The 24,419-nt window shown below is 43.3% G+C and overlaps 1 long non-coding RNA gene across 1 annotated transcript in view; it reads left to right on the top strand.

The window, feature by feature from the left end:
* The first annotated feature begins 1,003 nt into the window (after nt 1-1,003).
* LOC109320171 overlaps nt 1,004-24,419 on the top strand; it is a 54,512-nt gene continuing 31,096 nt past the window's right edge. Inside the window, exon 1 of the long non-coding RNA XR_002103740.1 lies at nt 1,004-1,108. This is a non-coding gene — a long non-coding RNA (uncharacterized LOC109320171). The remainder of the gene's footprint in view (nt 1,109-24,419) is intronic.

The raw sequence follows: 24,419 nt of genomic DNA, 5'->3' as shown, positions 1-24,419 counted from the left end.
ACCAGGACCTTACAATGTTATGCTGGGCAGTCTTAGTATTCGGTGGCATAACCAGTTCTGCCTATAAACCTGACACGAGCTTGCGCCTTTGTGATACTGACCCTAATTTTACACCCTGCAAGTCACTCAGGGCAGTAGAAGTTAGATGAGACCTTATGAAAGAGAGGACTCTTTTTTGGTGTGTGAAGATTTACTCAATGGCCATGTTTTGGAAATACATCAGCATGAACTTTCAACAATGTGCCAAAAAATGGAACAAGGAAGGGCTTTGGGAACTGCCAACCAGGAAATATTGTTTTGTTTGTTTAAAAAAAATACAGTAACTCTTGCCAAGAATTTTTGTGTAAGTTACAGGCTAAGTCACTCTCCTTTATAATCACCCTTTTCTGGATACTCTATTTTCTGTAAGGCTAGATAAAAGTCTGGCAATATGCTCAATGGCTCTGTGTTTGGAGCCTAGCCCCTCCACTCTCATCTGGTTCTATAAACTTTTATCTCCTTTTTAACTTAGTGCAAGTTCACCCAGGAAAGACAAAAGAAGGGGCGGGGAGGAAAGCGGGCAAAATGCACAGTGAAAATTTGAGTTGCAGCTTCTGTCACGACTCAATGAAGAAAATGTTAGCAATGGCCAAGCGGTGCAATAAAATGCTATAAATCACCCAGCATTATTTCCTGTATGGGAACCCACGATACAGATGAAGTTCTGGCAGTCTTTAAACATGTACAGACTTTGCAAGTGTGATTATTTTATCAGCTCTATTATGCCTAATATCCTGGTAAGTGTCTCAAGCAGTAACTCGAATAGGAATCTAGAGGCAAAAAGCAGCATGCAGGATTCTTTCTCCCTCTTGCTTCCCTTCCCATTCCTCTCTCCCTTCCCCCACACCAGCAGTTTTGCAGTGTCAGCCTTTCCATGCATGAACAGTTAGCTACAAGCTATGGAAAACCCCTCCTTAGAACTCAGAATACTTGTGCAAGCCTATATTACTATGCTTTCCTCAAACGAGAATTTCTGCTTCTGGTGTATCTCTTCTCTACATGCCTCAAAGTGTTTACATTTCAGCTCGTTTCTCACATTTATGTTTTCATGGGGAAAGAAAAGATCCTGGTAAGAAGGGGCACCTTTTAAATAGCACTGAAGTAATATTACCTACTTGCTGGTAGCTAATGTGACCCTGAAACATGCTGAGTTTTTACTGGGGTTTTCAGTGCAATAAGCCTTTAATAGTAGTATAACAGTTTTATTGAAATGTTATGTTTCAGTGAATAAAACTGTTCAAAGTAAATCATAAATTCTTTTACTGGTAATTGCTAATGTAAGTGGAATAATTGCCATTTCATTAACTATAAGACAGTCTGACAAAGCCATATTTCATATTTCACTTTAAGCCAAATTATTTCTCATGAGACTGGATTCATTCAGGGTGCATAGGAATGTTACTGTTTAGGTTTGATCCCAAATCTTGTCCAGTTTCAAGTTCTTTTAAATTTTGGAAGGACTTAGTAGCTACCTGCTTTTATTTTTAAGTATTCTGCCACTGAGCAATAAAAATCTCCCAGTGGCCAATGTTTACATGGATGTATTTAAAAAAAAATCCTTCTAGCTTTGCAGCAACAATCACTGGTCTAACTTTTGAGTCAGATTCTGCCTCTGTAACACACATGTAACAACTCTTGACCACACTTAAATCTAAAGGCAGAATCTGTCCCATTATCTCCAGAATGGAAGGGGAGTTCATCCACATTACATTTCTTGTGTTTTGGGTGTTTTGATTGATGATAGTGGGGCTGGAGCACAAGCAAGTGTTTATATATCCCCAACATAAATGCAATGTTAATTTCAAGGTCTGTTAGAAACACCAGAAGGGGGAAATATAATGTTTGATAGGACAAGATCTGCAGGAGAAAAGAAAACATTATTTTCTAGCCTCTAAAAGGTTATTATTACAAGCAATGGGAGGTCAATAAATAATATTTAATACTGTTAGAAGTACTTGACTGTGTTCTTTGGAGTAAGCACAGCAAGGCTCTGAACAATAAGTAACTGGTTTGTACATTAGGTGCTCTTTAACTGTTGATCAGGTCAGCGTCAGAACAATCCTCAGAGCATTCTTGGAAGAGTTGCTGGAAAGCATTCTGTGCCTGAAACATGCATTAATAGTCCCTTTTTGGAGCTCATTATGCTTAATTTTGGAGCTGGTTGCAGCAGGCTGGTGTACACTCTCAGCTTTTATTTGAAAGTGAGTGGGGAGACGAAAGCAAACAGACTTTTGGCTATGAAAGGATGACCTTCCTTGTAAAGAATTTAAGTCTTTTAACTTCAGAAGGGAATGAGGCAGGAATGCTGTTTGTATCAGAAAGCTAACATGGAGAAAGGGTTGGGGGGAGGGGGAATAGCATCTTTGCCTTGCTATCACTTTACTGCTGTCAAAGATTTCCCACAACTACCTTTTTAGCAGGATAATATAATTATTAGCAGCTGTTAAAGCAAACAAACAAAACCAAAAAAAAGAAGAAAAAGAAAAAAGAAAAAGAAAAAAAGCACACACCAGGACTGGCGTGTCTCCACATGCCTGAATGCTCTGACAGTGACACAGAAACCTTAAAAGAGGCCCCATTTTCCCACATCACCACTCATTTTCAGGCCTGGTATCACCAGAGCTTGGTAGGGCTGAGTGCAGTCTAAAAACAGCAGTCAGAGGCATTTTTAAGGGCATTCCAGTTAAGAATGCAAAGCCCCCTCCACATGAGCAGAGTAATTCTTTTTTGCTTCATAGAACTTGCCTAATATGCTTTCCCATAAACAAAGGGCAAGAGAGAAGATTTATTTTTGATTAAGGGGAACAGCAAAGAAAGAACAAATGCCAAAGTCTCCATGACCCAGAGAGATAGAGAGCGAGAGAGAGAGAGAGAGAAAGAGAAAGAGAGAGAGAGGTTTTTCTGTATGCCAACTCATGATTTTTGTTGCAAATCTGACAATATTTGATGTCTTTTACTTCCAAAAGCTCCTGGAATCACTTGATTACATGAGAAACTCATTTAAAAAACTCAGTTTATGGTCTTTATGAAAAGCTTGTAAAGACTTAGAAGGCTGAGACTGGTTTTAAAAAAAGGCAAATAAAGAGATTCCCAGAATTATTGTTTATTAAAATTTCATCATTTTTAAGCCAGTCCCACAATCCTTTTTTGCCAGACTCATGGTATTTGGATGCTCAAAGCTAGCGATATTGAAACAGACGGACTAGCTCTGAAATATTCTGCATCTGAAATGAAACGCAAGGGATCAGATTCTTTCCCATCTATTAGACATGAAAGTGTAGGTAGGTGCATAAGTGTGATTCATTGGACCCTCTTGGAGTCCCAGAAAATTGTTTATACAAAAGGGCTAGGAACAGAAATTATACATGGTCTGGTATAAGTGACTGGAAATCAGTTCAAATCTGTAACATAATAGAAGTTCAGTGCACACAAACTGCTTTCAAAGTGGCCAAAACAGGTTTAAAATAAACCTGGGTGGATGTAGTATCAGATTTAACTGATCTAAGTTAAATCCATTTATTGAACTTCTGTCTAGATCCCCTTCAGATTCAAGTTAACTCCCAATATCCTAGCATCCCAGGATGCCTTGCACTTCCCCCACAAACCGCCCCCCCATCCCAGGGTGGCCGGGCTAGCACTGGCCCAAGCAGTGCTCCAGCCAAGTAGAGAGCCATGCTTTAGTACCTCTACCGTCGTCTGGCCTCGGACACAGCAAACATGTGGCTGCATTTCTAGAATCAAAAGTGAATGTCTGTTCACTTGATTTTCAGTTCAATTTACACAGCTTAGTGAAGAATGAATCCATTCAACCTTGGGCTTTTTGACTGTCCTGTTTAGCCAAGGTGGGTTCTCTTTCTTCTCCCTGCTTTTTTGTGACTCAGCCTTAAAGGTCAAATAGTAGTGTATTACAAAAGTAGCTGCATTAATGAATTTTCAGGGACGTGAACAGAGTAGAATAGCCTCACATTTAAGCACCCAACATCCTCCCAAATCCATGTCCATTAATTTTTAATAGAATCTGTCCAAATGGCAGCGGCAGTATAACTACCCACTTCAGAAGGAAGGGAGATGGCAGCGGCAGCATAACTACCCACTTCAGAAGGAAGGGAGACTGTATATACAAAGAGAATGAAATTACATGACTATTTAGGGCTGTGCAAAACAGCACTGTTCCATTTCAATGTTTTGATGGGATGGTGTTTCATTTAATTTCAAAACCCCTGTTCCGTTTCATTTTGTCTAAGCTGTTTCACTGTTTTGATGCTATTTTGACTTTTTGCCCATAGGCTATAGTGGAGAAGGATGAAACTGCTTATAACTTTATCAATTCTTTCCTGATTTGGATGAAACTTGCCAAGGTGGTAGCTCCTTCTGAGGCCATGAAGCCTGCTAAGTCTCAAAGACATAGGTGCTGCAGTTTCTGGGAAACTGTACCTCAAAAACTTGAAAGCAAAACGTATTGTGTGTGTTAAGGCACAGTGGAGTGAAAACTCCATGCTAGGCCCTGCTGAGGCCAAGGAGTGTTTCTGGGAAACTGCACCTTAGACTTCTGACAAGCAGAACTCATGACATGAGTGACATTGTGTGTGTGTTAAGGCGTGCCCTCACTGGTACTTGGGCCTCTACATGACATGTAGTGTGTCCCAATGAAGTCTTCTTCCCTACAGCCTCAGTCCGGTCCACCACTTTACATTTCAATGGGTAATAAAATAACTTAGTGACCAGCACAGCAGCATCAGCAGCATTTCAGGCAGCCAAAATGTGACAAAGCCTTTCTTTCTGTTCCTGCAGGAGCTTCTTCTCCAGCATGTGTGTTTAGGTGTGCCCTCGCTGTGTGACTGTGTGTGTGTTAAGGTGCGTCGTCTACATGACACAGTAGTGTGCCCTGATGAGGTCTCCTCCTCCCCTACAGGCTGGCACGCTACAACCTGCTGGACATCTGACTCCCCAGGTACCTCTCCAATTTTACCTGTGCTGCCCCCCCCAGCCTGTCCCTCATCCTCTGATGCCTCCATTTCCATTTACACTGACTGGCTTCCTTGCTTGCATTACATGCCAGTCTCTGGCTTCTTTATTATTCCTTCCAGCCAGGAACAGCACACACAAACACACCAACTGCAGGTGCTTCCTCAGCCTGACAAAAGGGTTTTCAACCCAAAAGCTGGCATCCCAGGCAGCTAAGCTGAGCTCACTTGGAGCCTCAAAACTCTACTGCAACCAGCAAGCCTCAGACCTGTCAAAGAGGTGATGGGTCTGGGCTTTCCCCAGTCAGGACTGTGTGCATGGGTGTGGTAGCTGAAGGTTATGGTGCCTCCTACCTGCCTTTCACCAGGGGGATCCTCAGTCCCAGCATTTCCGGGGGCTACCACATTGCCAGCAGTCCCACCAGGCCACCCCAACTCTGGCAGTGTGCAATTTTAGTGGTCATTCCCGGGGCCTGGGGCCTCCTCCTTCCCCATAGCCCCAGCTCATAACTCCAAGTTAGTCTTGGCACAGAACCTTAGCAGGGACATGCTGCTCCCCTGCTGGCTGGTGATGCAGTGAGTGCCCCCTCCAGCTCTGAGAGCAGGGCATTAAATGGCTTTTAAAAATTGCAAAAAGGAAATAGGTACAGATGGAGTGACGAGGGTGGCATTCACTCTGTTTGCACCTGGAGCTTGGGGAACCCCAGCAGCAGGAAGTTCACCTTCAGGAACACCAGCTGCTACACCAAACCAGGATCCAAACAGGTGCAGTGGGGTATCACTACATCTCCAGCAATGCTGAACACCCTCTGGCCTGTGGACAGGGCAGGTGTTCCCAGGCAACCATGGCCAGATCTGGCCAGATCTGGCTGTGGCTTGCCCAGTAGGCCAAGGGGTTAAACAGCAGAGACTCCATGTCCTTGGCAAGATAGGCAGCCACCAAGGCCTGATGGTGGGATCTGCTGCCTCTGGACCCCACCATGGAAGCCATGCCCTTGGCCCACATTGGCAGCACCTGTGGTAGAGGAGACCGGCTAGTGGATGGTGTGCTAGCGTGGGATAGTGAATCCCCCTCTTACATGTCCCCCTGCCTCTGCTGTTCTGCCTCCCTGACTCTCTTCACCAGCACCTCCATCCACTGATTCAGGGTTTGGCTGCTGCATACGCTGCTCTTCACTCCTGGGTCACGCATGGTGGCCAGTATGTGGACCATACTGGGCTGCAAGGGATCATGACATTTCCTGATGCCCTCCTTCAGTCACCTCACCGGTGCTTGGATGTCTGGTGACATTGGCTTTCCCCAGCCAGGAACGTTGATCCCCTGGAAGCTTTCCATTTGGCTCTAGAGTTCCCTCACTACAAGGATTACCTGGGTAAAGGCATTGTCAGCACTGAAGGTCTTGGTGGCCTTGAGGAAGGGCTTGAGGGCTACCAAGATCTGGGAGATGGTATCCCACTCAGTTCTGTTAAGGGGGCTACTGATCCCAATCTCCCCGAGCAAGGCCACCTCATGGATGACCTTCTATTGCTCCACCAGCTTCTTGAGCATCTGGTATGTGGAGTTCCACCTAGTCTCCACGTCCTGCATGATTTTGTCTGCAGCATCTTGCTTCTTTGATGGTCCAGTGGTAGCAGCCTGCCACCTTCCTGCATTTTGAAATGAGCTTGCTAGTGGTGCTGGTGACATCACTGGCAGCCCTTCCCCCTCTGAGGCATCTTTGACTATGAGGTGGAACTTGTGTGCCACACAGTGGGTGCCAATAAAGTTTACCATATTGGCCCTATTGTTGGTGACCATGAACCTGCAGGAGAGCTCGCCTTGCCCAATGAGCCACCCCTGCACCAAGCAGTCCATGACCCCCATAATTTCTGTCAGCGTGTGGGACTCATCCATCACTTTGGCTTGAAGGTGAGCCCACCGATGGCCTCACTGGTCACACCAGTGCCCTATGAGGGAGAGGTAGGTGTGATCTCCACCCCAGCTGCTCCAGACATCTGAGGAGAAGTGTAAGGCCACCTGCAGACCTGCCTTCTGCAGCTCCTCCCTCATGTACTCCATGCATGCCTCATACAGGGAGGGCACCACCATCCTATTGATGGTGGTGCATGCAGGCACTTGGTAGGATGGGGCCATGAGCACCATGAGCTGCCTGAACCCTGGCCACTCAACTAGGAAAAAGGGCTGGCCATCGACAGCAAGCATCTCCTCAATGCTTTAGGTGATCTCGCTTGCCTTTGCAACATGCCTCCCCTTTCTGTCTGCCTTTCCCCCACTGTTCCAGGGTGGCCTGCCTCTGCTTTAGGGGTGGGGGAGGGAGGGGGCTTTGGAGCAAGAGGGGGTCTTCCCTTCGGGCACGCTCCCACTGGTGCCAGGCTGAGGAGGAACAAGGGCAAGGGGGTGGTGCCTGAAGAGATGCGTCAGAATCCCCATGGTGCTCATGTGTTTTGTTCCCTTGCCCCGGCTGGTTTTGGCTTAGCAGTACAGGCAGATAGCGTACATGGGATGATCTGCCAGCTCAAAATGATCCAAGACTACACTACTCACCCACTTCTAGGGGGCAGGTGCAAGTGTGGATGCTGCAATTTCTCCTTCCTCAGCAGGCAGAGGCACAGCAACAGGAGGAGAAGACTCAGCTCAGCCACTTGCCTCTTCACCCTCTACCTCAGCTTCTTCTGAAGTGCCTTCTGGGGAAGGAGGCCTGGCTCTAGGGGAAACTTGAGAGGTGTGGAGCACAAACTCAGCTGATTCTCCCTCCTTCCCCAGAATTTCCCTTGCCAGGGCATTCAGATCCAGCTACAGCTGCAGCTCCAGCTTTTCCTCTGGCACTGGAAGTCTTAGCATGAGAAATTAAATGGGTGTGGAGGAGACTGTCATGCTGGTGCTGTCATGGTGGTGGTGGTGGTGGTGGGGGCGTTATGGCTGGTGCTTTTGGAGGGGATGCAGTCTCAGACACAGGCAGTGGCACTGGCACTGCTCCTCTTACTTTGCTGCTTCTGGAAGCTTCATCCCTGCTAGTTGTAGGAAAGAGGCTGTGTCTCAGTTTGGGCAGGGGGGGAGAACTTACACCTCTCCCTCTACCCCCTCTTCTGCCCCTCCCTGGAGGCTTGCCAGCTGCATTTCCATCATACTTCATGGTGTGTTTCATAGTTCCTTGCTTTTATACAAATATATAAATGTATCTGTGTTCCTATATACATTTTATAAGGTGTGTAGTCTATGCTGCAAGGTATAAATGTATAGAAATAAAATACAAATGTATATCCATTCCTATATAAATACTATAGTGTAATATTCAATATAATTATACAATTGAAAAGAATAAATCAATGAATATAATAATAAAATAAAAGGGTCTAGAAGAAAGAAAAAGGTATTGTGGAATCCCACTTGTTAGGCTAGGCTAACAAGTAGGAAATCATTCAAATCAATGCTAGTACTAGCTTTTGTTGTTTAATGCTCCTGAACTGCTGGAACATGCAGCTCAGTAAGTGTCAGACCCTAAGGCAGAAAACAGGCCAGTTCAAACAATGCCATCTTTTATGCAGTTTTTCCATCCCTCCCTCAGAGCACTGGGATTGGCAGGGACCTCAGGGAAGGATCACAGTCACTGGCCAGCTACACAGTCAATATGAGAGCAGTCCTTCCTCCCTTTTCCCCCTCTTCCCTCTCCCTCTCCTTACAGGCAAGACCAGCTTGAGCTTCAAAACTCGAAACATTTTGAAACACATTTTGGGGGGCCCTGCAGAAGTGGACAGAACAGCCACAGTGACTCTGTACTGCTGCCAGCTTCATGTCTGCCTGCTTGGTACCCCCACCCACCACTGAATCTGCCGCTGAATCTGGCATGTCCAGCTGCTTGGCATTTCCCCCTCCTGCTACCGAATCTGCTGCCCTCATTTTGTTTCGAGACTTTTTCATAGCCCTTTGTTTCATTTTGATTTTGCTGTTTTGAGCTCAAAACAGGTTGAAACAGCATTGAATTTAAACTGCTGGCAAAATTTTGCACAGCTTTATTGCTATTGTATTTGTGGACTGGAGAATAGGTCAGTGACAAGCTGTTTAGTGATAATTAGAGATGCACTTAAATCCTGGACTTTGGGGAAATCTGGAATCAGATCAAAATGTTTTAAACAGTCCCTTAACTATATATGGGATCAGAACACTGGATAAAACTATTCCTAAACTTTGCAGTTTAGGCCCATCTCTGCTAATAGTGATGGTCACTCTTGTTATCATGAACTTCTTTCTTTGTCTTTTCCCTGCCTGACAGGCAAAGAAACTATGCTGCATAAATTTTCTTCTTGACCCTCCTTGTCCTTTTCTCAAGTGCCTCTTATGTTGGTTAGATAAAAGGTAGCACTGTTCTAAAATGCTGTCTCTGTAGTTTTGCTATGTAAAATGACATTCATTTGAAAGAGTGGTAAGAAAATAATGATCTCATTAGAAGAGAGTTTAGCTGTGTAGTGCTTCCTTTCTGTAGCGGAGATTAAACAGCAGCTAACTACAAACAATAGTCATTTAAACAAAAAACGTGCATCAAAGTTATTATTTCTGTTTCTGCCCTTTAAGAACATCATCAGAAATTGATCCTCTCACCACTGCACATTTTCATCAAAGGTCCTGAATTTTAAGCTTGAAACACTAATTGTTTTTTTTGGTCCTCAAACTGGTTCCTCGGGTTGGTGTTTTTAACTAATTATTGGTGACATTTCACTTTTCCTTTTAATGAACTTACTCTATTGTTTCTTTTCCTTCCTTGGGAAAATAAAAAAAAATCCTGATTCAATATGAGAGGTGAAATGCCAGAAATAATTAAAGGAAATAATAGTGTAAATAGCTTTCCTTTCTCTTCATCTATGGAATACATGAAGTATGTACTTACTGGAAATTTGGGAAGTGAACTAGAGGGCTGTCTCAAAAGAAAGCTCAAGGGAAGCCATGCAAATCTATTCCCTATATATCAAGAATGTGGATTGGGCCACACTTTTTTGCTGTCAGGTTGATTATACCAATTTAGCTTCCAGTCCATCTAAACTTTAAAGCTAGACTGCACTGCAGGCAGCTAATAAATAGTCCTTAAAACCCCCAAAAGAAGGAAGATATTAACAATATGACTTGCTATGAGAGGAGCCTTCACTTTAATAAGAATTATATAATGTATTATGTCATAGTCATAGCTCCTCCTCCCTCATCCATGTTACAGTTTGGAAATCAGCACAGGTCATTTATAGTACTATTATTATTGTCGTTGCCATGTGTCACAAGGACGGCTGTATTTCAGTGATGGGAAAACAAAGTTAAATGATCCCTATGCAGATGTATTTACATCTCAAAACTTTAGCTATCCAGTTTCTGGTCAACTAAAGTTAAGACATTTAACCCTTGCATAACATGTCCCTCCCCAGTCTTTTCCCTCTTCTGTATTTCCTACATACATGCAAATAATAGCATGTGAGAGCCTTGTCATTCACTAGTAACCAATAAAAATGTGTCATTGCTACAACCAGTGAGATTAGGCATTAGAGAGAGAGAGTTAGCCATGTTAGTCTGAGGATGGGTAGAAGCCAGGGTATAGACCAAGGGTTACACATTATAGACCAGGGCAGGCAATTATTTTGGCTGGAGGGCTGCTTAGCGAGTTTTGGCAAGTTGCTGAGGGCCACATGGGTATCCCCACCCCTTGAAAGGTGCCCTGCCACCTGGGTACCATCTTGGGACTGGAACATCTACTATGACATTTATGAATTTGATTTAAAAAAACTATTTTTCTTCTGATTTACATGTGTTTGTGTAATGCACATAGAGGTGATTATATATAATAGCTTAAAATGAAGCCTTACTCTTGTATATTGTGGGGGTTGTGGGAGTATGGGTGGGTGGGTATAAGTTTGTGGGGGCCTGTGGGTATGTGGGTTGTGGGTGACAGTGTGGTTGTGTGTGGGAAAGTTGTGGGGATGGATAGGTGTAGGGGTGTGGGTGTGTATTTGGGGTGAGGGAGCATGTGGGGATGTGTGTGGTTATGCGGGGTGTGGGTGGGTATGGACTTTGTGGGGGCTATGAGTGTGTGTGTCGGGGAGAGGTGGCTGGGGAGGATTGTGGCATGTGTGGAGAGGGAGAGTGGCTGGGATATGTGAGGGGGGTGGATGTGGGGTGTGTGTGTATGGCAGTGCAAGGGGGAGTATGGGTACATGTGTATTGTGGGGTATGTATGTGGGATTCAATCTACAAACACTCTCTCTCCCTCCCTTCCTCATTTCCCACAGCTCCCACCACAGCAGGCAGAGCTTCTGCCAGTGCTCCTCCAAGCCTGGGCTCTGCACTCCTGCTGCTCCTGGCCCAAGGGCATTGGCATGGACCTTGTGCTCCTGTTCACCACCACTTCTGCTGCCCTTCTTCTGCCCTTCCCTACTTTTCCGCCTTCTGTCACTCTTTCCCAATCCCTCCCCCCTTTGCCGCTTCAGCACCATGCCCCAGGTGGGGACACAGCAGGAGCCAGCTCAGCCTGGCCAGCACTGCATGGAGCCAGCTGAGAATTGCAGGGGCTGGGCTGGCTGCTCCTGATTCCTGAAATGCAGCCAAGTGGCACCCTGCTTTGGGCCACCCCGCTCTGGGCCCCCACCAGCCCTGGCCCTAGGACACTGGCTTGGGCCCTGCACTCCCACCCAGCTCTCACTGCACTCACTTCTGCCCACCTACTCAGTGCCACTTACCTCCATCAGCTGCTGCCACCATTTCCCTGCTTTTCTGCCCACCACCACTGCTTCTTCCCACTCCCCCCACAGGTATGTCAGCCGTTCTGGCACCAAGTGGCTCCTGGTTAAATCACTGGACTGCAGAACTCAACAGAAGCCAGTCTGGCCCAGCCCTGAGGACTGGGGTGATTGGGGGGGCAATCTCTGGGGGTCATCTCTTGGGGGGGTGAATCAGGGTGACCACCCCGGGCCTCATGCTTTGGGGGGCCCTGCAGAAGTGGACAGAACAGCCGCAGTGACTCTGTACTGCTGCCAGCTTCATGTCTGCCTGCTTGGTACCCCCACCCACCACTGAATCTGCCGCTGAATCTGGCATGTCCAGCTGCTTGGCATTTCCCCCTCCTGCTACCGAATCTGCTGCCGGTTTCTTCACATCTGGGGGTGGGGCCAGGCTGATTTGATCTTGGCCCTGCACCCTGCTCAGGTCATCCCTGGCTACAGTCCTTCCCTGCTTGCCTCCTACATTCTTAGTTAAGTTTCCTTCTTGGGCAGCAGGAGGCAGGGAACAGCCCAGGGTCCCAGGCCAGAAGCCTCTGCTAGGCAGAGCCTTCCACTTTGGGGTTGGGGATGGGGCAGGGCTGTGTGGGCCTTGCTGCTGTGGCTCCTGGGTTCTGCCACCCCTAGGTCCTGCCACTGGCTCCTCTTGGGTTCTACTGCCACCAGTACCTTGTCATCTTTGACAAGCAGCCCGGGGCAGATAGTAATTAATTTTCTAAAATTTTAGGGGTCCTGCAGGCTGGATAGAATGGCCTGGTGGGCTGGATTCAGCCTACAGGCTGTATTTTGCCTGCCCCTGTTATAGACTAATGAAATACAGAAGAAAAAGACTTGGGGGTCATCATAGACCACAAGATGAACATGAGCCTCCAATGCGATGCTGCAGCTAGTAAAGCGACCAAAATGCTGGCGTGCATCCATAGATGCTTCTCAAGCAAACCCCGGGACGTCATTCTCCCCTTATACTCGGCCTTGGTGAGGCCGCAGCTGGAGTACTGCGTCCAGTTTTGGGCTCCACAATTCAAAAAGGATGTGGAGAAGCTTGAGAGAGTCCAGAGGAGAGCCATGCGCATGATCAGAGGTCAGGAAAACAGATCTTACGATGACAGGCTGAGAGCCATGGGACTCTTTAGCCTGGAAAAGCGCAGGCTCAGGGGTGATCTGATGGCCACCTATAAGTTATCAGGGGTGACCACCAGGATCTGGGGGAACATCTGTTCACCAGAGCGCCCCAAGGGATGACGAGGTCGAACAGTCACAAACTCCTGCAAGACCGTTTCAGGCTGGACATAAGGAAGAATTTCTTTACTGTCCGAGCCCCCAAGGTCTGGAACAGTCTGCCAGCGGAGGTGGTTCAAGCACCTACATTGAACACCTTCAAGAGTAAATTGGATGCTTATCTTGCTGGGATCCTATGACCCCAGCTGACTTCCTGCCCTTTGGGCAGGGGGCTGGACTCGATGATCTCCCGAGGTCCCTTCCAGCCCTAATGTCTATGAAATCTATGAAATCTATGAAATGTGAAAGCATAAGCTTTCATAAGCAACAGGCTTACTTCATCATGCTGAATCAAGCCTGCTGCCCACAAAAACCTATGCTATGCATCTCTGATTTAGTTAAATTAGACACTAGATTAGCAAAGATTTAGCACAAGATTTGGATGGATAAAAAATTAACCAAAAGAAGAGATCAGTTTTGGTAGAAAATTATCAATCCCCCCCCCTGGCCAATACTCATTTTCAGTGACAGGAATATTTTTAACTTTGAATATTTTAATCTTAATATTTTTATCTTTTAATATTTTTTATCTTTTATATATTTGACTATATATATATAGTTGTGTGTGTGTGTGTATATACACACACACACACACACACACACACACACACACACATATATATATATATATACACACACACTTGACAACCGAAGCTCAACAAGTATAAATGCAAATACGATACAAGGGCTACATTACTGACCTCTGATCTGGAGAAGGTTCTCTCTGAATACAGCAATGTTGAAGAATATCAAGAAAAGAACAAAGCATAATGAAAAGTAATAATGGGGACTTCAGTTGGCCATGAGTAGACAACATAGAAGATACATAAGGATACTAGCAGTCACAGAAGTATCAGAAAGGAAGTAAAAAGGCAAGAAAAAAATTCCACTATAATTAAATAGCAAAGTTCAAGATGCAGTTTGAGGCAAATACTGGTAGTATTTTGCAAAAATGAAGATCTAACACAAATGAAACCAATGTAAAGAGGCATAAACTATGTAAAAGGTAGGATGGAAAGTCTGAGGAACAGCAAGTAGTTAAGTAACAAGGATTTATGTAAGTATATAAGAAACAGAAAGTATATTAGGTAGTGAGCAAGTTTACTGGACCGAACATATGAACATAGAATCACAGCACTGTAAACAGCCTCCTAAGTCATAGCGTCCAATCCCCTTCACTTACAGGCATTAACACAAAGAATATACAAAATTGCCACTTCAACCCTTCACAGCACAGCTACAAAGCAAGGTACCTGAAACATGAAGAAGATCCTTGTAAACAGTGCTGTAGCAAGGAAGTTTGGTGCCTGGGGCAAGCCTGCAGTGGCAATCGGCCCTTGCCGCATGCACAGATCCAGGGGGCACAAGCCCCCCCATGCTTTTTTGGTGGTGAATGGAGCTGCGGGAGCTGCCCCTGTATCCCTGCACACCCCCCAAACAAGTTGCTTGTGGCTCTGTCTCTGTGCTGCGCCCCAACAGGGAAGTGCCTGTTGGTGCCTGTTCGCTTCAGTGCCCAGGGTGGTCACCCTGCTCGCCCCGCTCCTCGCTACAGTACTGCTTCTAAAGTAGGTAAAAGCAGGGGAGATGAGGGCACTATCAGTGCCCTTTTACTATACCAACAGGCAAGTTGCTGATTAATATATGCTTAGAAGAATGTAGGGAAAGCATCATATTTCATGATACAGAGCAGCTGTTCTGAACTGGGGGTACATGTACCCCAGGGGGTATGTGAAGCCTCATTAGGGGGTACGTGAAATATATTTCATACATTGTCTAACACAGGTCGAAAAATTAATTTCCCACTGAAAGAGGGTATGTAAAGTTTCACTCTGAGACCAAAGGGTACATCAACTGAAAAGGGTTCAGAACCACTGATTTAGAGGAACCCCCATGGTCTGTCCTAATTTGGGTTAGGGCAAAATTTCTTTCCTGATCAGTGGTTTAGTGACTGGTATGATCCTGAGTGGAAGAGCAAGATCCTGTCACTAGGAATAATTGGGTTTTCTATCTATTGGCAGGAATATCAACACATCCTAGTCAAACCTTCCCAAACCTTAGCTGGCCTCAGTGTCCCAATGACTCAAAGGAAGAAGAACCCTACAAATGACTTGGTTAGGAGTCATCATATCCCCTCTCAATCTCCATTTTGCTAAACAAAACAAGCCAAGGTCCTTTAATCTCCTTTCATAAGTAAAGATTTCCATTTCCTTAACTATCTTATTGTTTCTTCATTGAACTTGTTCCAGTTTAATGTTGTTTGAACACTGGTGATCAGAACTACACATGTATTCTAAATGAAGTTGTATCAATGCCTCATACAATGGTATTATTACCTCCTTGTCCCTACTGTCCAATATACCTTAAAATTGTGTTATCTTTTACATAGCTGCATTGCACTAGGGACTAAGGGTCGTAAGCTGATCAACCAATTCACCAATATCTTATTAATGTTATTTATGCTAGCCTATGCATTGCCATCTTATAACTTTTATTGATCCATAAGTTCATGATTTTGCACTTCATAATGTTAAACTTAATTCAGTTTCTAATACTTTATTCCATGAGATTATCAAAATCTCCTGCATAATGATCTAGTCCTTTTCCATATTGGCAATACCTCCTAGCTTACTCTCATCCAGAAATTTCATGGACACTTTTAGCTCTTGTACAAAAGTCACTGATCCAAATGTTACAGAGGAAAGGTCCCAACACCAGTCCTTGAGGAACACCATAAAGAATCACTCTCCAATTAGATAACTCACCTTTCAATGTAACCTGCTGTATTCTGTCTTTGAGACAACTCCTTATCCTCTTACAACTGTAACATTGATCCCCATCCTTTCCAGTTTGTCCAGTAATTTCCCAGGAGACAAAGTATTGAAAGCTTTGTTTAGATCTAGATAAATTAAACCCACTGCACTACCCTTATCCAAGAAGTCTGTTATCTTGTCATAGAAGGATATTAAATTAGGCTGATACAATCATCCTCTGATAAAGCCATGTCATGTTTTGTGCCATTTTCCATTTCCTCCCATGTCTTTATTCTTTACTTCAGTATCTTTTCTAAGATCTTATATTGCTGAAGTCAAGCTAACATATTTGTAATTGCCTGAATCACTCTTTCTCTCTTTTCTTTAAAAATAAGTATTACATTTACTTTTTTTCCAAGCATACATGTTGCCATTTTGTGTACCAGCATTCTAGGATGGAGATATCTGGGCCCTCAGCTTTGTGATAAAGGAGTCTTAAGTTTTGCTTCCAACTCAGATCTAGTAATTTCTAAATTCATGTCCTGCCTACCATGGGACACATCACTAATATCCTCCATTACTTTTTTATCTTAAGGGAAGACTGAGGAAAAGTATTTGTTCAGTTTTTGGACCATGCTCTTGATCTCTACATCATCTTCAGCATATAGTAGCATCATTTCTTCCTTCCTAGCTCTCTTTTTATTTATATGAGCTGAGTGACCAGTAGGCATACAGTGAGAAAGGGATGTTGGAAGATATCTGACTTTCTTCTCTACAGATGCTTTACAGGATCTGTAAAAGTAGGTCTGTAGAGGGAACAGTCTATGTGGTATGTGTTTATTTTAGTAATAGGTTATCATGTGTTTCAGCATAGGTTTGATGTAAAAAGTGATGTCCAATGCTGCAGTAAATGAACCTCTGTGATTCATCAACTGGGGATGGGATGGAGGAGAGGGCGACAAAGCACAGCCACTGTTTGTAGCCTTGTAGAAACAAAAATAAAAAAACTGCAACATAGGACATCATCAGAAAGGTGGATGAGCTGAGATTCTTGGGAATAACCTCTATTGTTCCTGTAGGTTTTGAAATTCTGTGACAAGCCTCTGCTTGTTCAGCTCTGCTGCCTGTCCTGCCTCTTACAGGGGACAATGCAGAGCAGGGTGAGATGAATAAAAATGCACAGCAGTGTAGATCTTCCTCATCATTGTATTCAGAGTGGCCCAGGTTTTACTTAGTGAAGCCTACCCCACCCTTGATACAAGTTCTAATGCCGTCTCTGATACAGTGTATGGCTACTGTACCTTGACTTTCAATTACATTAAATCCTATTATAATCACTTTCTTTATAACAAATCCTCTTTAACACCTGAAAAGCTCAGCTCCCATGGGTGCGCTGCTGTTCTTGAAATCAAAATACAGAAGAATTCTAATAGAAATGCATTAACTATGCAGAGTACTTTGAAAATGTGACCGGCATGGAAGGTCTTGAACATGTAGTTTTCATTCAGATTCAGCAGTGGAAGGGGAAAAAAATCCAGAGCCAGTTACTTGGACATTTGCTGCCTTAAGACTGAGTATCTGAATTAGCGTATTATCACACTAAAACATCTTGTATGGAAAATCATTGCTATTCAAAGACAGGTCAAATACAGGTTATCTAAGTACTGTTATTATGGAACTGAATGTTCTCCATCAAAATTGGAGCAAGAATTTGAAGAGATTTACAGTGATGACCAACAAGCTCTGTGGCTCTGTGAACGAGCCATTCACTTTTTTCTACAATTTTGGGTTTTATATTTACGGGTGGCATGGATGGCCCAGCAGTGCTACATCAGACACTTTGCCAGCTCTCTTCTTTGCTCTACCTACCTGGAAAAATATGAGGTTTTACATATCATTTACTCCACAAGTGGTGTTACTTATGGGAAAAAAGTGTAGTTGGCATATTCTCAAATGTCATCACAACATTTGTCCTTGCTTAGGATGAGAAATGGGGACATGGGGGAGGGGAAAGTGGCATCTGCTAAAATATTGAGAAATGAAGCTATTGTGATTGGTAGGTTCTCAATACAGATGCAAATCTAGTGTCTCCACCCAAACCCCTAAACATTTCTCAATAATTCCTGTATGTAATATGGCTCAGAAATTCTGAAACAGGAATATAGTATTACAAAAAATATTACCATATGAAATCAGTCCCAAGTGCCCTGAATTAACTTGTATTTTGTGCCCTTCACTTTAATTCTGTGCTCTATGCTGACATGGCTTGTTGAGAGTTAGAAAGTCTGATCAGTCCATTTTGTTCCATTCTTGTCACTGAAGAATCATCTACCAATCACTACACAAATGACTGTGGCAATGAAGAAGAGATAGTATCTTAACCTGTTTCCTGCACAGGACCACAGAAAGCCTCCTCCATGTTCTCCACCTGCCTGAGTGCTGCCTTTTCATGTTTATGCTTCGAACCCAAGCACATATTGTACTTTTACAGATTTAAGTAGGCTAGTGGTTGCATTAAAGGCTTTTAACATGTTTAGGCCTTGCTGCTTAGCCTTTTGGCTAAGATTCTTTGGCAGCATTGTCGATTCAAAGTGATAGTTCATCTTTACTTGGCACTGCTTAGGCCTCATGTAGAATACGGTGTGTGATTTGGGGCTTCACATTTTAAAAGGAACATAGAGAAGTTAGAGAGACTTCCTGAGCTGCGCAACAAAATTGATAAAGGACTTGAAAAGCAAGTCATGCAAAGAAAGGTTGAAGGAAATAGGCATGTTCAGTTTGCAGAAAAGGTACTCAGGAGGGGACATGATAGCAAACTTCAAATATCTAAAGGGTTGCTATAAATAAAGAAGGGGGAAAACACCCTTTCTCTCTTACTGAAGAGAGCAGGAGACAGACCAACGGCTTGAAATTGCAGAAGAGTAGGTTTAAACTAGATATCAAGAACAACTTGCTTGCTTGTTGCTACATGGGGCCTGGAAAGATTTGTCCCTGCTTCTGCTGCTTCATGTATCAGGATTTTTTGTTTTTGCCTTCCTCAGAAGCACTGATGGGGGTTTGGCTGCAGCCAAGGAAGGGGATTTTGACTGGGGTGAGCGCTGCTGGGGCTAAAACCTGGAGGTTCCTGGCTAGAGGATCTTGCCCCTCTGCTAAGAGTCAGATGAACACCATAGTTGGGGTCAATAAGGATTTTGACCCCCTGGTCAGATTGGTACAGACTGTGGGGGACTTTGCCCCTATGCTGTAGTAGGGGACATGGACTTCTTTCCTGGATCTTTCAAGCATTTCAAACAAGCTTTTCAGTGGCAGGACACTGGCCACCATGGCCCCTATTTTACCTTTGGTGAGTTAGGGTGTTATGTCTTGTAGGCATGTCAGGGTTGCCTGTGTAGTTTTGCTAATAGGTTAGACAATGAATTTGCTTGGGGTGTTTTAGATAGGAATGATCCTGCCTCATGCCAGGGGTTGAATCAGATGACCTTTGGAGGTCCCTTACAACCCTTTTATATTATCCTTGACAATTATGCTGCTGACAGAACTGTTTAGGTGTATATACACCCAGCAGGCCTAACAACTGTGGATGTACCAGGGTTGCCCTGAAAAATCTCTTGTGTTATCTAGCACTGTTGTCAAGAACAGGAGAATTTCATTGGGGAATGGAAGAAGGAGGATTGACTGAACAGTGCATTTATAATACATATAGCTTTATATTTATGCTGAAGAGAAAGCAGTATCACCTGTTGGTTGAGTCAGACTTGAACAAAAGAACTTGTCTTAAGCACTATAGCCAACAGAGGCGAACAGCTCTACTAAAATGTGTACATATGCTGTTGGGTATCAATGCAAGGGGCTCTACCTGTCTTTCATGTTTCAAGTATTCCAATGAAATATTTTGTAGTGAGTTTTCATTCTATACAGATAAGACGGACTTTTGACCAGGCAATGTTATCCAGCAGATAGGTCTCCTAACTCAGTAACATGGGTCCTAATCCTATTTTTTTCCATAGCCTTTTTATGTAACCTCGAACAAATCCTTTAATCTTGTTTGTGTCACTCTTCCCTTCTCATTCCTTATCTACACAGATTGTAGGTGTAGAACTGTCTTGTAGTATGTCTTGTATTCTGTTTCTACCACAGTAGGTTCCTGAACAAGTATGAATTGACATATTGGATATGTCTGTTGCCTATCTAACAACATTGCATTCTGTATAACAAGTTAAAGAGCAGACAGCTATATGGGGAATCTTGATTTTCACATGCTGAGATTTGAGAAATTTTGGATCTTATTTTAAACGCTCCTTTTACCCACAACTACCATTAGCTTCACCCAGACCAAAATCAGGGGCCACTCTAGAAAATACAGCTAGACTAAGTCCCAGAGGTATGGAGTCAGGTTTCCCAAGGATTTTGAGGTGGGGAGATAAGAATAGGAGCAAACAGGAGCAAAACTGTTGATTTTGTTGCCAGTTTCTGAACTTGGGCCATAGTTTAACAATTTTAAAAAGTTACAGCATGGAAAGAAATCCAATTTTTATACCCCCAACATATTATACATCTAAATTTTAACAAGTAGCACAGTTCTTTTTGCAAAGCAGAGCTCAAAAGTTATCATGTGATTTTTGTGAAAAGGTTATGTAACTGTACTCTTACTTTAAATAGTATTTTTTATTTGAACTGTCAACTTTTTCATCAGTGGCAAAGGAAAAAAAATGTGTATTTTGCAAGCACAAAAATAATTTTCAAAGGGCTGTAATTAGTTCATGATAACTCTGTCTTTTGTGCTTTCTCCACTGAGCTAGGGAAGAAAGATGGACCTTTTACATGGTTAAAGCCAAAATATAGCCCAGATAGCACAATAGCCTAGAGAAACCACAGGACAAAACTGAGTACAAGGTGTTTCTTTATGTCTGCAGAAAATGATAGTGCAGTAATATTAGGGAGGCTTGAGTTTCCACTTTGATTATTGTCTGATGAAAAACTGGAAGTGGCAACTGGTATCAGTTTTCCTTCTGTCCTCTAAGCCTGAGCTGGAAGAGTGGAGTCCAGTAAAGAGACACAGTTGAAATACTGGTGAGGAAATAGAAAAAGAGAAGGATACTAAGGCCCTAATCATACAAAGTTAAAATCAAGCTAAGTCACTGAAGCAACATTTATTTGCACCAGCTGATGATCTGTTGAATGACTTATACATGAATTGAAGTATCTCAGATTATGGCCCTTTGAAGAAGGAAAACGTAGCAAAGGGGAAGAGTCTGAACAAAGTGAAGACAGAAGGCAGAAAGGAGAGGGTGAGAAGGGAAACAGGAAAGGAAGAGCAAAATTAAGAAAATAAAAGAAAGTGAAAAGACTGAAAAACATCGTTGCTCAGAATAAATGGCCTACGTGTGAAACATTTTTAAGCATGTACATATTTAAGATAGAACTTGACCTTTCTTTTTCTTGGTGCTGTTTTTGAAGATCTTATGGAAACCCGTATCTTAGCAATAATCTTTAGTCCTTTATCCAATTTGAGGAACATTCTAGGAGAGTATGGACAACTTAACTTTTTCATAAAACCCCCAGACATTTGCAGACTATTTTTCCAGTCATGTGAACAATTCTCCTTGCAAGAAGAGAGGAGAGAAAGAAGGAGATCCACCTGTGTAGAGGTGAATAGGTAGAAGTTTTCTCCCTTGCCCTGTCACAATCAGCTTTCCTCTTCACATGTGTTTCTAGCAAGCTCTACTGACATGCATTTTCTTATAACAGCAAACATATGCTGCAACCACTCACATTACATTTGGTAGAATATGATCTTCTTGGAGAAGAACACTGCAGAGGAGGAGGAAACATCCTATGAACTAAGGCTCATTTTTACAGGCAGATATCTCTCATCTCAAAAAATTGATACTGTAAATAAATGTTTGGACTATATATAGAAGTTAATTTCCAAAGGTTTATTTAAACAGGCCCAAAGCCACAAAATAAAAGTTTATTTAAGTAGAGGTTTTAAATAGAAGTTTATTTAAGTAGGCTTAAGCCACAAATTTCAAATCCAGTTTTAGAAAGCCCCAAATTTTAGGGGTGTTTGGAGCAGTGTTTTTTGTTTCATCCCATTCTAAAGCTGAGGTTGTTGGTTCATTTTAGATTAGGATTCACATTTTGAATGCATCCAGGCTCTGGAGTTCAGATGTCATATTTTTGTTTAAGCTGATTTCTCTGGTGAACGAATGATACCCTCAACCTTTATTTTTATTTGCCAATTCTCTTCTAATTAAATTCAGTAATAAACATCAGTAGATCCCATGCTGAAGTGCAGCTAATTTATTTTGTCCAATGCGTTATGATATTCATAAATACGTACTGGGCCATTATGGTAATGAAATTAGAGAAAATACAAAAACAATAAAACCATTATAAGATGCTAGGCATGCATCTAAGGAAGTTCAAAATATTGCATGGTGTATTACATAAGAAGAAACATGGAATCTTGTAACTCTAATTTGTTTCATAATTCATATACACAAAGAGATAGACTTATGGTAGTACTCAGCATAAATGTGATGGAGCTATGCCAACAAGCAGATTATCTGGTCCTCAGAGTATTTAAGTTGACTTCAGAGCATTTAATATACCATTTCCACACCAGCTGAGAAAAACAGTGACTAGGTGAATCTACACATGCAATTAATGAGAAGCAATAAATTCCAGACCAGTCTGAGTTGGAGTAAACTGCTCCTGGGCACAGCATCTGCACATGTGCCTGAGACAACAGCAATTTGAGGTGGGGTGGAGGTGGCTGGGATGACTAGACTCATTTTATACCCCTGTCAGTGTCTATACATGTGTTTCAATGCAGTTAATTACTCCGCTGTATGATAGTACTGTCAATTAATTAGTTTACTATGCAATACATGTGTAGATGGTGATACTTTACTGCAGAGCTAATTAGTCTACTCCGCAGTAAACCGCAGGTGTAGATGCACCCACCGGGATTTTTAAACGTGCATATTAATGTGGAGCAATAAACTCCAGAGTTTATTGCCCTGGGGTTTATTGTTTTAGGCATGCCATTTGCACATGCACACTGGACTGCAGTATGTTGATCCAGGCCACAGCAGCCCCAGCTGGCATGGTGTTGAGCCTGGTGCTGCTTTCACTGGCTCAGTGTGCTGTGGAGAGTTGGCTGGGGCATAAGAGTTCTTCAGTGCAAGGCTAGCTAGCAGACAGCCTTTGCACTGAAGCACTCGCCTGCTCCAGTCAGCTGGGGCAGCATTTAGATATGTGCTGCTGCAGAGTAAATACTCCACAGCAAGATAGTACTTATATTTAAAAGTCCTACCCTACTGTGGAGTAAATTAATTTACTTCAGCCTAATAGGGGGACATGTATAGATGTGTGATTTTTTTACTGCATAGTTAATTAGTTTACTGTGCAGTAAATGTGTTGTGTAGATGGACCCACAAGAAGTAATACTAGTCTCCATTACAGCCTGCTTTTGCAAACATGCCACAGCCTCACTTTTGCCTAAGCAGTGGTGGCTTGAGGTCTGTGCAGAGATAATATGCTTTTCTGGTTTCCAGAATATATTACATTTGTTTTCAACTAGCCCCTGCTCCAAATGCAGAGTGGAGTAAGGGATTAAGGTAAAATAAAAGTAAAAAGCAGCATAGTAAAAAGTTTAAAATAGATATAACAGTTTATGCTCAAAACACATGTAAGAGTAGAAGAGTCTTTTAGTTGTAGCCAAATCTCATGAATTATTATGCTTTGGGGTAACAAAAATAGAAGGGCCTGTCTTGGGAAATTTGGGATCACATTTACAAGTACCTGCAGATGCCTTTCCATGCTGCACCATCCAACGTAATGTTATAGCTAGCAAGGGAGCAACATAATGAGTGACAATATCTTACCTCTGAGATCTTTTTGGGCTCCACTCTCCCTGGCACAGGTATAAATCAAGGTGTACCTTCTCAGGATTTTACCTAATGTGCCACCAGTAAGTTTTATATGGCTTAATGCCCTTTCTAATGGGACATTAGTCTACTGGTGGTGGCAGGACCTGGACTATGTTTCCCAGGTTACCTGGTTGCTGTTTCTTCTCCCCTGTCACGACTTTGGTGTTATATTTTTGGGAGCCATGTTACCAGATTTGCCCGCTACTTTGGGGTGTGCTCATTTATTATGGCTAGGTTCTTGGTAATTCTATTAATGTGCTGCTTGTGTTACTTGTGTTTCTATACGGTGCTGTATCTCTCCCTTCTGCAAGCCCTCACCCCCAGTGGAGCTATCTTACAGGTCTCAGTTCAGTGGGGCTGGGTTCCTCCGGTCCCCAAATCAGTCATACACACAAACACACACAGATTAATGTGACATGCCTGACCTGGCCGGGTTGATCAGCATGGGCAGGCTGACACCCCCATATGCCAAGAATCACTTCATGAGAGCAGCAATAACCACAGTTGGACACAAGCACACAGTTAAACAGAATACCTCTGAATCTGGCTGGGTGTCCAGATGACTCCTCATGGGCCAGCATTCAGTTCATTAGGACACGTCTGAGCCAAACTGGGTCAATCAGCCTGTACAAGCTGATCCCCTTATGTGTTTCAAACTCAGCATGTCCCAATCTTTTAGCCTCTTGATGAGCAGACCCCAC

Source organism: Crocodylus porosus, unplaced genomic scaffold, assembly GCF_001723895.1.
Source record: "Crocodylus porosus isolate Cpor-Errol unplaced genomic scaffold, CroPor_comp1, whole genome shotgun sequence".
In the NCBI taxonomy this organism is placed as follows: Eukaryota; Metazoa; Chordata; order Crocodylia; family Crocodylidae; genus Crocodylus; species Crocodylus porosus.
This window is presented reverse-complemented; position numbering and strand designations above follow the sequence as displayed.